Here is a 16,801-nt window from a genome sequence, read left to right as displayed (position 1 = left end):
CTGCCCCTTGATGCTACATCTGCTGGATTGTCTTCCATTTAATTTCTTTAATTTGTCTTACTTCGTCAGTTCGACACCTGATAAGCTTGTCTTTATTGTCCATTCTTTGTCCAGGCTATAGTAATAGTATAATCAGGCATAACACTCTACATTACTTCCAAGCGCTGTTTTCACCCGTTGAATTAATTTTGCCAGAAGATGTGCTGCACAAAGTTCTAATTTTTGAATCATTTTACGATTCTTCTTCGGGCTAACTTTGCTCTTGCGCGCTATTATAATTATACACTACGGCAGCCTTTTCAGATGCATCGGAAAACCCATGAATTTGCATCGACTTATTGTGCTGAGAATTTAGCCATCTTGGTATCCTAACTATGTTACACTATTTTTAAACGAATTCCATTCCCGAGTTTCCTGTTCTGATAATTCTTCATCCCAATTTTTGTCTGCTAGGCAAAGTTTTTGAATAACAAATTTTCGGACAAGTGTCACTGGAGACAACCAGCCTAAGGCGTCATACATCTTGGCTAAGGTAGATAATACTATTCTCTTGTTATTTTTCTTAATTAATTTAATGGAAATTTAACTTAAGCTCGTCATTAACCGGTTTCCAATGGAAGTCCTATTGTTTTGACGGATTCATTCTCCTCAATGATTAAAACTTTATTTTTTTGGTATCTCTAAGTCCTTCTATAATTTCTGGGATATTTGTTATCCACTTTCTTAAGGTAAGCCCAACCATGCTTTTTAGCATCCAGTATCGAGTCGGCACCTGTCATCAGGTCGTCCATATAAAAATCATTCTTTATGTATTCTCTAATTGCTTGATTTTTGCAATTATCTGTTATTGCAACAAGCGCCCTGGTTGCTAAGTAGGGTGCTGAAGCTGTACCGTACGTCACGGTTTTAGATTTATACTCTTTTAACTCTTCGTTAGGATTATCTCTCCCAATTATATGCAAATATTGTTAATGTTCTTTATCAACATTTATTTGCCGGTACATTTTTTCAATGTCCGCAGATGTTACAAATGGCCATTTACACCATTTCGCCATAATCCAAAGGTCGATTGCTGGGTGTATGTTATTCGCTTCTAGTCGACTTCTTATTGCGGTTGTGGCCACGGTATTGAATGCTCGGTCTGTAATCCTTGGGACTCACATGGCTGCACTTTTCTGCCTTTGGGAGGAAGACAGCTCTCGAGGTTCTCCATTGGATAGGGATATAGCCCGTACTTAGGCATGCTGAGTATATTGCAGAGAGCCATGGGGTGATAAGCTCTTTGGTCAACTGCATCATGGCTGGGAATATCCCGTCCAGTCTATGGCCCAGTGGATTCTCTTAGTGGTTAACAGACCTGTTCCTCGGTTGCTAGGTATTGATGCTCTTTGGCGTCAGTGACCTCGGTGAATCCAGGGAAATGCGCGTCCATTAGTGCTGTTAGGGCTTCTTTACTACTGGCTTCTGTCCACTGTCCGTTATATAGTTTTAGTTGACTCTGTACTGTGGGCTGCTTTGAAAGAAGCTTCCGGAGCCTAGCGGTTTCGGGCACTTCCTCGATGTTGGAGCAGAAGTTCCTCCACGAGTTCCTTTGTGCCTTACGTATTTCCTTCTTGTAGCTAAGTAGGATTTTATGTTCCTCATTGACAATCTCTTCGTTCGGTTGTTTGGCGATCTTAGAGAATTCCTTGAGGTTGTTCCATTGGAGAGAGAGATCTCGGTTCCACCAGAGTGGCTTGGACCTCTTCTTCGTTCTCGAGGGTTTGCAGGATGCGTGGTAGGCATTCATTAACTCGATGGATAGGGTTGTAAAGCTATTAAGCGTTTTTGTTAACTGTTGCAATTTTGAATTTAATGAAAGTCGAGAGGTATATAATTTACAATTTATTTGTAAGCCAACTTATCGCGTATGTACATATGGGGGTGATTGGGCGAACGAATGATGCGAGGATGTTAATCTAATAGCTGCGACGATTAGCTCAAGACTGAAAATTCAAGGGCTGACGGGCCAAATTGCCGGGCCCTATCCAGGAAGCTTAGACGCGAGCGAGAGAGTAGGATAGCCGGAGAGCGTTAGAGCTGCTCGGGCCGCGGCTAAGCCGAGTACGAGAGATTGAGATATAAGGAGACGAAAGAATTCTGCTGCATATGCATATGCGGTAACAAATGATCTTTGCAGTGGGCGTTGGAAATGACATCAACAACAAAATGCATTTCTTTTGGGCCGCACCACTGGCAATAATTTACAATTTTTAAGCTGCTTGACCCGACATACTCCCCCCGTTGGAAGCCTGACTTTCATCAGCATCTTTAAGGGGCAGCAGGCACAGCATGTTGACGGCGCGCTTGGTTATTCCAGATGACGTCTTCAGCACAGCAACTCGGGAAACGCCACTCGTCCAGGCAAAAGCTCGACCACTCTCGCCAGTGGCCACTTCATGGGAGGAAAATTCTCATCCTTGACAAGAACCAAAACTCCGACTGCTAAGCTAGGCTCCGCAGTGCGCCACTTTGAGCGCTGCTGCAGTGACGTAATGTACTCCTCCTTCCACCGGGACCAAAAGAGCTGCTGCAGGTATGAAACGCGCTGCCAGCCGTCCAGGCGATCGAAGTTTAGCCGCGTGACGTCAGGCTCAGCGATCGAAGCAGGAGGGCCCCCATTCAAAAAATGTTCTGCAGTTAGAACATCTAGATCGGCAGGGCTCTCTGAAATTGAAACTTAAGGTCTTGAATTAATCACTGCCGTGATGTGGCACAACAGCGTCCTCAGCTCGTCAAATCCAAGCACCGAGTTGCCTAACGCACGGTAGAAGTGGTCTTGGCCGTCTTCACTGCAGCCTCCTATAGACCACCAACATGCGGGGAGCGCGGAGGAATGAAATGCCAGTCCATAGCCTCGACCGAGCAAAAATCCAGCAGCGCCTTCTGATGGTCATCGCTGAGAACCAGGCGCTTTTACTCCATCAGCTCATTTTTAGCGACGTCTGACCTCATTTGTTGCGGCTTTCGTCTGGTACATATGAAGCGCTTTAGTCCATGATGAAAAGCAACTGTGGATAAGTCTTTTATAAGCCGTAGATGAACAGCCTTGGTAGCGAAACAAATGAAGACGCAGACGTAGCACTTGATTGGAGCCTTGTTTCGTGCCTCCGGTTTGTAGAAAAACGGCACACAAAAGTCCACGCCTGTGATCTCAAAGGCATGAGAGCCATCGAGCCGCTCCTTTGGAAGATCAGCCATAATATGCTCCAATACCCTGGGCTTCAGTCGAAAGCATCTTACGCACTTTTTTACTGCCTTGTTTACCGTCTTCCTCCCCCCAATAGGCCAATATTGGGATCGAATTAGTCCAAGCAAAGCTCGAGGACCAGCGTGCAGATTTCGCTCATGAAAATGGGAGATTATTGCAAGAGTCAGTGGATGGCTGCTGGGCAAGATGATTGGATGACGGCCATAAAAATCCAACGAAGAGTTTTTCAGTCGACCATCTACCCTGAGAAGTCCAAACTGATCCATGAATGGCGACAACGATGCAATTGAGCTCGATGAGGAGACTGCTCCCCTTGTCCGCAGTGACTTCATGTCCTCCCATAGCTGGGTGCGCTGGACTAGTTGCAGCAATACCTGGGTTCCATGCTCAATGCCTGAGACAGTGAGTCCGTGGCCGAATTCGATTGCAAAACTTGTGAATGTATCCGACATCGCTTTGCAAGGAAGGAAATGAACTGCATACTTGGAAAGAGCAACAATGTCAATGTAGGACGATTTAACCAGAAGAGCCTTCCGGCGAAGTTCAAGGGCTGGCTTATCAGGAAGCAAGGTGGGTGGCCAGTCATCTGAGGAGCCGCAAAGAAATGGAGGACCATGAACCCAAAAAGGTGACTCATTCAGCTCAGTCAGATGAGCCCGTCGAGACAGAATGTCGGCTGGGTTTAAAGCTGTGTGGGGACATAGCGCCATTCCATTTTTTCGGTAATTTCCTGAATTGTTGCCACTCTATTTGCATCAAATATATTAAATCTTGACGACTCGTCCCGAATCCAAGAGAGCAGAATCACACCAACAGTAACACCTTCCCTTGAAGACATTCATTCCAGCTATGTCAGATATGAGCCTAGCCAGCAGCTCTGCTCCACAAAGCTCCAACTTTGGTACCGTGAGTGTCTTCAAAGGAGCCACATGAGATTTGGCACAAAGTAAATGACTGCTGAAATGCTGACCCTTGGACACGACATAAATGCATGCACCATAAGCCTCGATGCTAGCATCGCAAAATCCGTGAATTTCTAGCGTAGAGTCTGGAAGGAGTAAAAGCGGAGGAAATTCAATTCGACGAATCTGGCCAAAACTGGTGCATATTTCCTGCCAATCGGTGTTCAGTGCGGCTTTCTTCCCAGGACAACTTCTATTTGCACAAACGCTAGAGAAAGATTTTGGATTTAGTAATTACGGGATCAGCTAGTCCGAGAGGATCGTAGAATCGCGGTATAGATGACAAAACAGAGCTCCGGCAGGAATTCGAAGAAGATTGTAGGGCCGAGAACGAAAATAACAGTTGATCAGAAACCTGATCACAAGCAAGTCCTAAAGTTTTAGACACAAGGCTGCCATCGTCGAACTTCAAAAATGTTTCCTTGTCCTCTTCCGGAACTCCATCCAGCACAGCAGTCACGTTCGAACACCATTTCCTCAATCTGAACTGACCTCTAGACAAAATTCCAGAAGTTTGCTCCCGAATTCGGACAGCCTTTTCTGGAGAGCTGGCTCCAGATATCAAGTCGTCCACGTAGATGTCACGACGAAGAATTTCGGCTCCAACTGGAAACGCCCTCTGCTCGTCCATTGCCAACTGATGCATCGCTCGCAGAGATAAATAGGAGGCAGGCTTCGTCCCATAAGTAACGGTATCCAATTGAATGAAGCTTGGTTGTAGAACCATCTTTCTTCATGAGGCAAAAAATAACGGCAGTCGCTTATTGACTGGACAGGAATCTGAGACATATGGCCCAAATCAAGGTATTCCTTTATGAATGCTGCATACTGAGACTTAACATCAGGGCGACGATATAACTTTCTCTCAAGGGTCAGGAATCTACGAAGCGCTTTATTGTAAGATTCTCCCAGGAGATCCAAATTATATTTAGCTGGCCGACGAACACAATAATCGCCTTTATGTAATCGACGCAAATGCCGGACAAATTGTGCTTCACAATCTAGCTCTTCTTCGGTAGACTTTACTATTGGTTCGATGCAATTTTCTACCTCCCAAAACCTCCGAAGAAGCACCTCAAGCCGTTCCTCTGAACTATTATCCTCAGCTGCTACGGCGCGAGCGCGAGAGACCATCAAAGAGGAACCTTTTAAACCGGAACATCCTCCAGACACGACCCATCCCAAGCGCGTTTTCTGAATTGACGGCAATCCTGGTAGTAGCTTGACCTGACCAACACAAAGGAGTTCGAAAAACAGACTTGCGCCAATTAGCAGATCGACGCGCTGCGGCTTATGAAACTCCGGATCTGCTAGTAGTATGTTCGATGGAATGTTCCAGTTTTGAGTGTCAATTCCAAAGCTTGGCTGTCGATCGGTTATGCTAGAGGCTACAATAGCAGTGATATGAGTTGAGTAATCTGATTTGCGAGAGTGCAGGCGTTGACCGAAAATCCATCCGTGACGAAGCTAGACTCGCCTATTCCCGAGACTGCAGTCGATGATTTCATTTTTCGAAGCTGAAGCTGATTTGCGAAACGAGAAGTTATGCAACTGGGAGCCGGAATCCAGCAACGCTCGGCAGGGAACTAAAACTCCGGAACGATTTTTGACGAAGACCGTGTCCGTGTCAAGTAAAACAACATCATTACTGAGATCTTGGGCAATAAGGGCAGACGAGGTAGACGCTGAAGCAGAGGGCTCAGTGGTATGCTCAGCCGACGTAGACTCAGACAGCGCAGACTGAGATAGAGTATACGGCGCTGATTTCCCTTGGACTGCGGTATCTTCAGGGCTACCAAAATGAAGGAGGGTATGGTGTCTACCCCCGCAGGTACGACAGTTGCTCGAGGTGCACTGAATTAATCGATTCCCTGTTCTTAGACAATACACAGGGAAAGCCGCTTGGCTTCTTTATGGCGATTTGTGGGGGACAGCGCTTTAAACTTCTGACAGTACTGGACCTCGTGAGCACTATCGTTGCACAGCGCGCAGCGTGCTACGGTTTGGTTCGTTGTAACCAATGTGGACCTAGAATTATTATGCTTTCTACTTCTATCCACCTGACTGCTCGACGCATAGCTTGCCATAAAAAAGTCCATCGTCTCTGTAACGAACTTGGCAGGTGTCGGGGAGTGAGAGAAGGGGGCACGCAGATATTCCCGGCTGGGAGGCTCGTCGGCTAGTTGGGGTGGTGATCTTGCCCTCCTCTCACTTAATGCCTATTCTCATTATTACAAGGTTATAATCTGTGCGTGCTACGACGAGAGTTAATTTGGACCAAAAATTCGACTGAACACATAATTGGCTCTTTCTTCGACCTGTTCCCGAACGCTTTTCCTCGCCTCAGATCTCGTTGAAGCGGCTTGACCCTCCCTTCCTTGGCCATCCCTAGGTCGCAATTTTCACGGAATGACCCCTCTGCGTTCTCATGGGGCTCTCAGGGGCATCTGGCTAGCCGAAGGCAAACAAAAACTATATTCTAGAACATTATTAAATTTATTGAATCCTACATAAACAAATTTCTAAACTAAAACTAAACCTAACCCAAAAATAGGTACGCATAAAACAGATAAAATAGATGGAATTTCAAAATGACTTAATAATAGTAATAAATAAAAGGAATAATTATTTCACATATAAAAAGATTAACAACGGCCAAACCGAAAGGGGGGAAGAAATAGAAACAGTAAGGGGGGAAGCATATAAAGTATTTGTCCCTCTCCTCTTTACTTTTTCAGTGGGACTCGAGTCAAATCGTTTGAGTTGAGTCTTTTACATTTCTCTTTCACACTCACCCGCAGATCCGCATGTCCACCGACGAAAGCGCTTTCCGGAGGAGAATCGGACCTGGAACGAGAACTCCGATAGGGAGTGGCATAAAGCACAAAAAAAACTCACTCACCAATTCCCCACTTTCCTCTCTCCACACTTACTTTGAGCGACTCATTACATTCAAAAAAAACTTTCTCGCCCCTTTTCTTTTTCTCGTTCGCGCCGCCCCTTGCCGAAGGCCGATGTCTTTCTCAAAAAAAAACTAACAAAAAAAAATTATTTAAATTAACATAAAACACTCGACAACACACATTATTTCTTTTCAAATTTCTGCCTTCCCGATCTCTTCCCGACCTTCCGCCATCGGACTGTCTCCGACTATCACTCGCGACGCCACTCGAAATCTCAGACTGTTCTTGGTCGCGCTCAGTCTGCGCTATGTAGCCCTTCCTTGGCTCGCTCTCCAACCAGAAGATTGAGTTTCTTTTCTTCCAAAAACCACTCAACTCCCGCTAGCGTCGTTGGTGCCCGGGTACTTGGGCCTGTAAATTTTCCACTGCAGCTTCGGCTGCTCCTCCGGACCCCTTTTGCGTCCCTCGGCCGCTCGATCTCCTCGACGCCTCGGCGTCTTTTGATCCGTGAAGCTGAACCGGGTCGGTTTTGAAATGAAAATACGGCGACACGGCGTTCCTCTTCTGCCGTATAAGCTGCGCCAATAGCCGGTCCTATGCGGATGAAATCATCTAACTAGTTTGTCCAATTACTTTCTCCCCTTCTCCATCTTACCTAGCTTGGAAAAACTAACGCCGGATTAACTCGAGACTTTCTCGTTTCTGAAGCACTTAGATAAAAATATATATTTTTTCTGATAAAAAAAAACGAATGCTCGGGTCGAGCGCCAAAACGGGAAGAGACCGAAGCCAAGCCCCTCAACATGCTAGAACCTTCCGGCCCTCTCATAGAACAAGGGAAATGCCAGAGAAAGTTGACAATCTGGGCTGTTAAATCTATCACCCTTTCCTATGCCCCTTTTCGTGACCTCCCAAACCTAGTCCATAGAGGGTGTATGCTCTGCCACGGCCATTCCGGTGCCGACCACTAGATGGCGCTGCGAACTAGCTCTCTCGGCTGATCCAAGCGTTTCAAATACCCCCCGCCGAAGATCTGACTTAGTGGTATCACACAAGTCGGATCCCAAACTGCGCGGATCAGCTATTGTTTTAAGTCTTTCGCGTGGTATGGCCCAATAGACCGTCCTTGCAGATCCTCTAATTCATAGTAAGCATTCCCTATCTTCTTGCGTATTCTGGCCTTTACATATGCTGGGCCCAGTTTGGCACTATAGCCAGCCTGGAAGTTACTCTGCTTGAAGTTCTTTCTGAACACCTCTTGGCCCACTTGATACGAAATCTCCCTTGATCTCAAATTGTAAATCCGTTCGTTTTTCGCCCTTTGCTTCTCCATTATCGTTAAAACCTTGCTACGTACCAACTCTAACGAATCCTCCTTGGAAAACACTAGGGATTTATCTTTCAACAATCGAAGAGCTCTCAGAATTTTGTATGTTTCCCCGGAGCTAACGAACTGTTGCCCAAATACCATATAATACGGCGAAGTTCCGAGGCTGGAATGGACCGCGGTTCGCAATGCGCAACAAATACTGCTCAGCTCCTCGTCCCAGTTTTTCTGATCTGCCCTCACGTATGAGCGAATGGCGGCAATTACACACCGGTTTACTCGCTCTGACGCATTCGACTGCGGAGAGTATACTGCTGTGGCCGTATGTGCTATCTTGTGCGCCTTGAGAAACTTCTGGAAGACTTCCGACTTAAATTGAGAGCCATTGTCCGATACGATGATCTCCGGAAAGCCAAAAGTATGAAACAGATCTTGTTGCAGATACTTGATCACAAGATCAGCCGTTAGTTTTTTAACAGCTTTCAGAAAGACGAACTTTGAATAGTGATCTAACACTATAAATATACCAATGTTCCCGCTTTTTGAGCGTGGATACGGGCCTAGAAAGTCGATGTATAGCTTTTGGAAAAACCTCTGCGACTCAGGTGCCACTCCCATCGGGGGTCGATGGACAGAGTTCGGTGCTTTAGTAGATTTGCACGTGTCGCACGCGAGTACATATGCTTTTACATCTTTGACTAAACTTGGCCAATAGAGAAACTGTCGCACTCGCCCTAAAGTCTTATGAACTCCCCCATGCGATGCTAAGGGATGGTCGTGAGCATTGGCTAATACCTCTGGAATAAGACTCTGTGGGATCCATAACTTCCAGATAAAATTATCATGAAGAGTACTCCCTGTGGCGAAATCACACTTCCTGTACACAAGACCTTCGACCACCCTCAGATCCGGCAGGTTAACGTCATTGGCTTTTATTCTGCTTGCCAGTTCTACATACTCGGCGGACTTAAAAGCTGGGGACTCGAGATCAACTGCTTGACCATAACCAACATCCACGGCCGCCAAATCTTCTTCATTGACTCTGGACAAGGCATCGGGTACAACATTTAAACGATCACTCCGGTGTTCAATTTTGAAGTTAAAGCCCTGTAACTTTAATGCCCATCGGGCTAGCCGCGAATGTAGATCCGTCTGAGTCATGAGCCATTTCAGAGATGCATGATCGGTGATAACCGTAAAATCATGTCCTTCAATGTAGGCTCTGAAACGGTTGATGCAAACGATTGCCGCCAGACACTCTTGCTCGGTCACAGAATAATTTCTTTGCGCCTTATTAAGTTTTTTCGACACAAAAGCTATCGGAAATTCGTCTCCCTCTGGAGTCTTTTGAACCAAGACGCCTCCAACTCCTGATTTGCTGGCATCGCAATGCACAAAGAACGGCTGGTTGAAATCCGGACTGCGAAGAACTGGCGCAGAGCACAACAGTTTTTTAAGTTCCTCGAACGCTGTACGTCCTTCTGGTGTCATGACAAATCTGCACTTAGGTTTCAGCAAGTCAGTGAGAGGGGAAGCTATCGACGCAAAATTTGCTATAAATTTATGATACCATCCAACCATTCCAAGGAATCTCCGTAAGGCTTTCAGAGAGTTCGGTACTGGAAAGTCTATCATGGCCGAAATTTTCCCGGGATCCGTTTGAATGACACCCTCCCCGACGATATGACCAAGATACTTCACCGAACGCATACAGAATTTGCTCTTTTCCACGTTAAGCGTTAATCCGGCCAATCGAACATGCTGCGCTACAACTCTCTATACCTTTAGATGCGACTCAAAGCTATCGGAAACAATTAACAAGTCATCCAAGTAGACGAAGACTTCATTGCGAAGTTCCGCCGGGATCACCTTGTCCATCAATCTGGTCATGGTTTGCGACGCGTTGGTGAGACCGAACGGCATGACCTTGAACTGATATAGAGGTTTACCCGGAATTGTGAAAGCAGTTTTGTCCCGAGACTCCGGATCCAAGGGTATCTGCCAATAGGCATCCTTGAGATCCAGACTTGAGATGAACATTGCTCTGGGGAGGCGACTTAGTATACCGTCTAGTTGCGGCAACGGATAGGCATCCTTTCGTGTAACGGCATTGACCTTCCGGCTGTCTAGGCAAAGTCTAACCTTTCCCGGTTTCTGGACTAGCACAACTGGAGAGGACCAGGCGCTATCAGATTCCTCAATAACTCCTAATTTGAGCATCCTGTTCACTTCAGCATACAGCAATTTCTCCACTGCTGGTGACACGGGAAAATGCCGTTGTTTTACGGGCTTGGCATCTCCTGCCTCGATCGAGTGCGACAAAACCGATGTTCTACCCAAACCAGAGACTGCAAAGGATGGAAATCCCGACACAACCTTCTGCAAATCCTCTTTCTGGCTTAGAGTTAGTTCATGCGATTCCTGACAAATTTCTGCTACCTGCATCTCCGGAGGTAATAAATTGAACGTGGACCAAAAATCGATTCCTAGATATAAGTCCTGGCTAAGCGACGGAATGATATGTAGTTCCAAGTCCTTCACAACCTTATCATAGGTGACTGGAGTTCTCAATCGCCCCAGAACCTCCTGCCGCTTGCCATCTGCAGTATGAGCAACTGAGATTCCCCGTTTAAATGGAATCCTACTGGTGATTATTTGTTTAGCCAAATTCCCACCAACTACACTCATCGCTGCCCCCGTATCTAACAACCCAAGCACTGGCCGCTCAAAAATGTTTACCTCTGCGTACGGACGTTTATCTAGCTCTTTGTACCTAATCGCATTTATTGATTTAGCTGCCTTCCAAAATGATCTCATCCGTTTGGAGTGTCTTGAATTGGATTTACGACGGAACAGTGTTTCTGCAGCCTCTGCATCTGAATGAGAATTAATGAAATTGTGCCATAAATTTGTTGCTACACTACTGACGGACTGGACTGGAATGGTTGTATCTATAACTGCCTGGTGTTGCTTTTCTACTGGCTGGCGTCTGGGCTCGCGGATTTTTGGCGACGCACACTTTGAAGCTGACGAGGCTGTGTGCTCGCCCTGCCGTTTTTTTTCTGACATTTTTCACAAGCGGATTTGTAAATGTTTGGAATGCCACACCCATAGCAAAAGATCTTGCGTTTGGATTCGCAATCCTGGTACCGATGTCCTTCCTTATGGCAGTTCCAACATACCAAGGCCAACGCTCCTATTTCGCCTTCGCCCTCCCCTTCGGAAAACTCCGTTGCGTCATCAGACATGTGCTCCTCCACCAACTCAGCCACTTGCCTACGGAAAGGGACACTCTTTTGATAACCATAATTCCGTCTCACGTCATCCAGGAAACTCTCTCTTCGTCTGCATATTTCCCTGAGCTCCCCAACCGAAGTTATGTTTATATTGAGCAACTCGTTCCTTACTTCGGGCCTCAAATTCCTTCGCAATATGTCTACCACCAACTTTTCTGACAAGGGAGACTCTAAACTATCCATTAGCTGAACTATGGCGTCATAAAAAAGCATCGAACCCTTCCTTTTCTTTTTGCTTCCGGTCCCTGATCGCTTCCCGAATGTCCACATCCGTGCGAGTGTCTCGGAACTGTTTCCTTAATGCCTGACAAAGCAAGTCCCATCGTACAACTACCACTGACTTATGAAACCTCCAAAAGAATTCACGAGCCTTTCCGTCAAAGAGGATGCTAGCGTTGCTACATAGCACCGCGAAGTTGCTTTCCAGCGTTGAATGGGTAAGAGCTTCTACTCTATACATAAAATTATCAACGCTAATTCCTTCCGCATTCCCGCTAAATCGTAGGTTCCAACCATTCATAATGTGTACGACCTTGTCCGGCCTTTGGGACAGGTCGGAAGCTAAACTTCTAGGAGTGTCTCTGCCCTCTCTGTAAAATCCTGTCGATTCTCGGCCTCCGCCTGCTTCCTGACCCTGCGAACTATGGTCCTGAGCTAAGTTTCGAGTATGATGATCTCGGCCAGTCAGTTGAAGATGAGCAGCGACATTGGTTTGTATTATTTGCGCCATCTGCTCCGACAACTGGGATAAAAGGTCGTTTTGCATGGCCCGCACTGCTTGGGTTATCATGATCCCTTTATTCCCGCTATCCACTGGAGCCGACCCTGGGTTATTAACGGGTGCTCCCGCCGCTGGGGTGCCTGAAGCTTTTTCTTTGCCTCCTGCCTGCTGTTTGGCGGTTTGCATGCCCGAGCCCGATGCGCCGCCTTGCAAGTCAAAAGTGACTCTTCCACACCTAGGACATTTGGCATTTTCCCTCGAATATGGCACTATGCAAGCTTTATGAAATTCGTGGCCACACCTGGTCTTGTATAACTGCAGAGATCCAAACTCTTCTCCACACAGAATGCAGACGGACGGATCTACAGGTTCTCCCTCCATTATTAATACGTTCCCTTTATCTCCAACTGATAACTTCCGCTTACTCTGTCACTCACTATCAACGAGATTCAACGATTCGAGATCCAAAACAGCTGACCCGCTCAATTCCCTTCGGTACTTCAACTAGCCTTTCCTTCTTCAGCGCTCACAACTCTCTGCCGGTCAATGACCTATCTCAACTGAACCAGCTGTTCCGCGTTTTATCACCCTTGTTCTCTCCTAACACCTTCGTTTGTGACACTTTTTTTGTTTGCCGCTTGAGGAATTGAGACGCGTTATAGTTGAAAACAAAACATAAAACAACTTATAAATAAAAAATAATATTTTGTGAAAACCGCAATATATAAAGAAATACAAAAACCTTTGTTTGCCTTCAAGCATAGCTTAGTTCCCCTGAAAAAAAATCTTATTGGAACTGGTGTGAGAAAAAATAACAAACATAATTTACCGCTACTTGTGCCGTGCTAATCAGCCCTCGCAACAACCAAACGTTTTATTGCTTTGGCGCGCCGATCCGCAAGACAAAAACAACGACTGCAAGCTAAAGTGCGAGTAAATCGAAGCTAATCAGTTTCGTCTTCTTTAGTCTCCTTCGCACTCTTGCTTCTGCGGACAGGTATGCTGGTTTTCCATCACCCGTGGCCAGGCAAACTCTTTATAAAGAGATTGTTCTGTCTTTCCAATCGTTTGATGGCTAGCTCTGTCGCATACTATTGCTAAAAATGGATGGGTCTTTGCCAAAACTTGTTATCCGTGGTCAGGGTAGACTTATCTAAAGACTTCTTCCCTGCTTTTCCAAACGTCTAACTAGTTGGGCTACGGACTCCATTACTGTAGGGTATTTAATCGCCTACTAAGCTCTACGTCCTGTAGTGTAACTGAGTTTAAATATATATATATATGTAAACAGATATATAGGCCCTTGATATCAGCAGATGACTATGACTGAACTTAAGGACGGCGTACAAATAGGGTTGGTCGTGTGCACTCTTGCTAGGCTCGGGTCTAGCTCGCCGGATGGTCGGGGTTCTTCCTCACCTAATTGTACTATCGTACTCCACTACATTTAAATAGTGCACTTTACGGGAAACTATAAGTGATTATACAAAAACAAAGTAAACTGAAATACTGATAGCGCCGACACGCCAAATAAAAGCCCTACTGAACCATTTCTATTTAGAGAGAACCTAGGTGTTGATTGCCCCTCTCTTCTGTACCCACCCTACCATGACAATGCGTTCGAGTTCTTGCATTGTCCCTTGATGAATCCTTTACTAAGATTTACCACATTTTATAAGATCCTGGCACGGATACTCGACAGACCATTTTTATGATTTTAAAGATTCATTTCAATTCAAAACGATTCATATTTTAATATAATGGGAGACTTCAATTTCAATATTCATTACGTTGCAGTTGTAGAAACACAACAATTGACTTAGGTTCTAATTTGTGGGTAATATTTCCTTAATCCTAATTATCATATAAGTTTAGTTATAAATTCATTATTTAAAGCATGAAAATTATTAGGGTATAGATATATATATATATAAAAACGAGAGAATAAGAATCGAAATCGTAAACAAAAGCTAGATCAGACTGGGGTGCATTATACACACTGAGCAGACGGGTTTGAATCATTATACGTTGTATGCATATCTACACTTTCAAGCCAATGGCTCTTTTGACCAAACTACTTTTCGCTGTACATAATTACTCATTCCGGCGTTATTGTCTTACGCTGATCGTTGGGCCCAATGATGTCGTAGATGTTGACCGCAGCTGTTTAAAATATGGAAAATCATAAATATATAATGCATACAATACAATTACGCTACAAACACCGTCGCATAGTCATCAGCCAGTTGTTTTGGTTTTCATAATACAGACAGAAATTTAATTGTTATGCTCTATCGCGAAAATTGAACCAAAAAGTAACAAACGAAAGACAATTTAGTGTGCATATGCACAATATGTATGTAGATATGTACGCGCGTAACATCAAAGAGGGGTGTTAATAAAGTTTCAGTTACATTACGTTAAACTGCTGATGTTTATGCGATGGAACTTGATAATGAATTAAATGTAAATTGGACAAAACTCGATCCCGTGTGGCTGCTTTGTAGACTCTTGTCCGCCTGAAGTTGGTTAGAGGTCAACAGGTGCGATGTATATGGTTCCTGGCCGTACTGACGAATCTTCCGCCAGGCCTATATTTAGTTTTTTTATGACTGAGCAGCACTAAATATTCTTGGCGATTGAGGCTGATCTGGTTCACTTGGATCTTTGGAGATTCCGAACTCGGTGGTAATATAAGATCCAGAAAAGATGAATAATGGTTGGAGTTGGAGAGACCTCGACAACTGTACGCCTAAGCCAGCTCCCAGGGTAGTCTTCCCGAGACTACACCGCGATGGGGCAGCTTAGGTACACTTCCCTGCAACATAGGTTATGTCAGCACGTGCACGGCATTAATATGAAAACATACCTTTTTTCCCCAATTATATCTGCACTAAATTCTTCCTGTTCACTGACCACTGGACTGTACGGCACTTGTAATTATATGCTTCCAGCATATATATGTGGAAATATATATATTTTCCGGACAGCACTATATATATATGTGTGCACTGTGTATGTTGCTCGCACTCGGGAATTATCACGTCTTTACAGATCGATCAACTTTCTTCTTTTGTTCAAAGCAGTAATAGACGATGGACTGAGTAGCCTGTGCAGCAGAGCTTTTGAGCTTTTTACTAACTGTGCAATCGTATGATCTAGAACATTCGAGCAGCATTAGACGATCGTCTAATGCACAGCATAGCTTAACTGTGCAATCGTACGATTGCCGTCTATGCTTCCCACTGTCCGTCGCTTGCATGTGTGCGTGGGCGTTCGGACTTAAGAGCGGCTAAAGCTTTGATCCAACCTTAAGAGCGGCTAAAGCTTGATCATTTGAAAGATCACTAGGGGGTCTCACGAGACGAAAGAAGATAACCAATTCCCTATATTTTTGTGCTGGCTACTACACCACAGATATTTATACAAGACCTGCTCGACGAATAATTATCTGATGAACCTGATTAAGAGAGATAATTTCCTGATCTGAATGTCTTTCAGATGATACACGCCGAGATATTTCTTGTTCTCATCGACCAATTCGTAATAGCACGGACTTCGCTTTTTAATTACCTGAGCGGGAATGAACACAAGGGCTAGTTTAGAACTAAACTTTTTTATAGCACTACTTTGTGTGAAATTTCTAGCATATACCAAATCTCCAATCTTTAATTGTGTATCACGGCAGCGTAAATTGTATCTACGCGAATTTTCTTCGTGTGCCTTTTTGACATTCGCTTTAGCCTGTTGCCGGATTAGCTGCAAGGAATCTGGGTTCTCTATTCTAGTATCGTCGTTCAAAAGGTATAGTTTACGCAAGAGCGCGTAATCCTTCCCACTCAACATCATGTTTTGACCAAATGCTAGAAAATATGGAGAATACCCTGTACTCCTATGTAAGGTAGATCTCAATGAACCACTATGGCATTCAGGTTACAGTCCCAATTGGAATGTTCGTTACCGATATAAGCTCGTATCGCAGCTATCACGGATCTGTTCAGTCGCTCGCTGGCATTCGCTTGCGGTGAATAAATAGCTGTGCATTTTTGTGTTATACCGAAGCTATTTAAAAATGCCTGAAAGTAGCTAGATTTAAATTGGGATCCATTGTCTGACAAGATGACTTCTGGCACCCCAAATGTATAAAAGAGAGACCCTTCCAGATATTCACAGATCTTTGGGGCTGTAAATTTCTTCAGGGGACACAGAAAATGGAACTTGATATTGTGATCGACAACTATGAGCAATCCTATGTTTCCCTTTTTCGTGCGTGGGTATGGTCCTAAGAGATCTATGTATAATTTCTGAAACGGCCTATCCGAAGTGAATGGTTTACCCATAG

Source organism: Drosophila miranda, chromosome 2, assembly GCF_003369915.1.
Source record: "Drosophila miranda strain MSH22 chromosome 2, D.miranda_PacBio2.1, whole genome shotgun sequence".
In the NCBI taxonomy this organism is placed as follows: Eukaryota; Metazoa; Arthropoda; class Insecta; order Diptera; family Drosophilidae; genus Drosophila; species Drosophila miranda.
Note: the sequence above shows the minus strand (reverse complement) of the source record.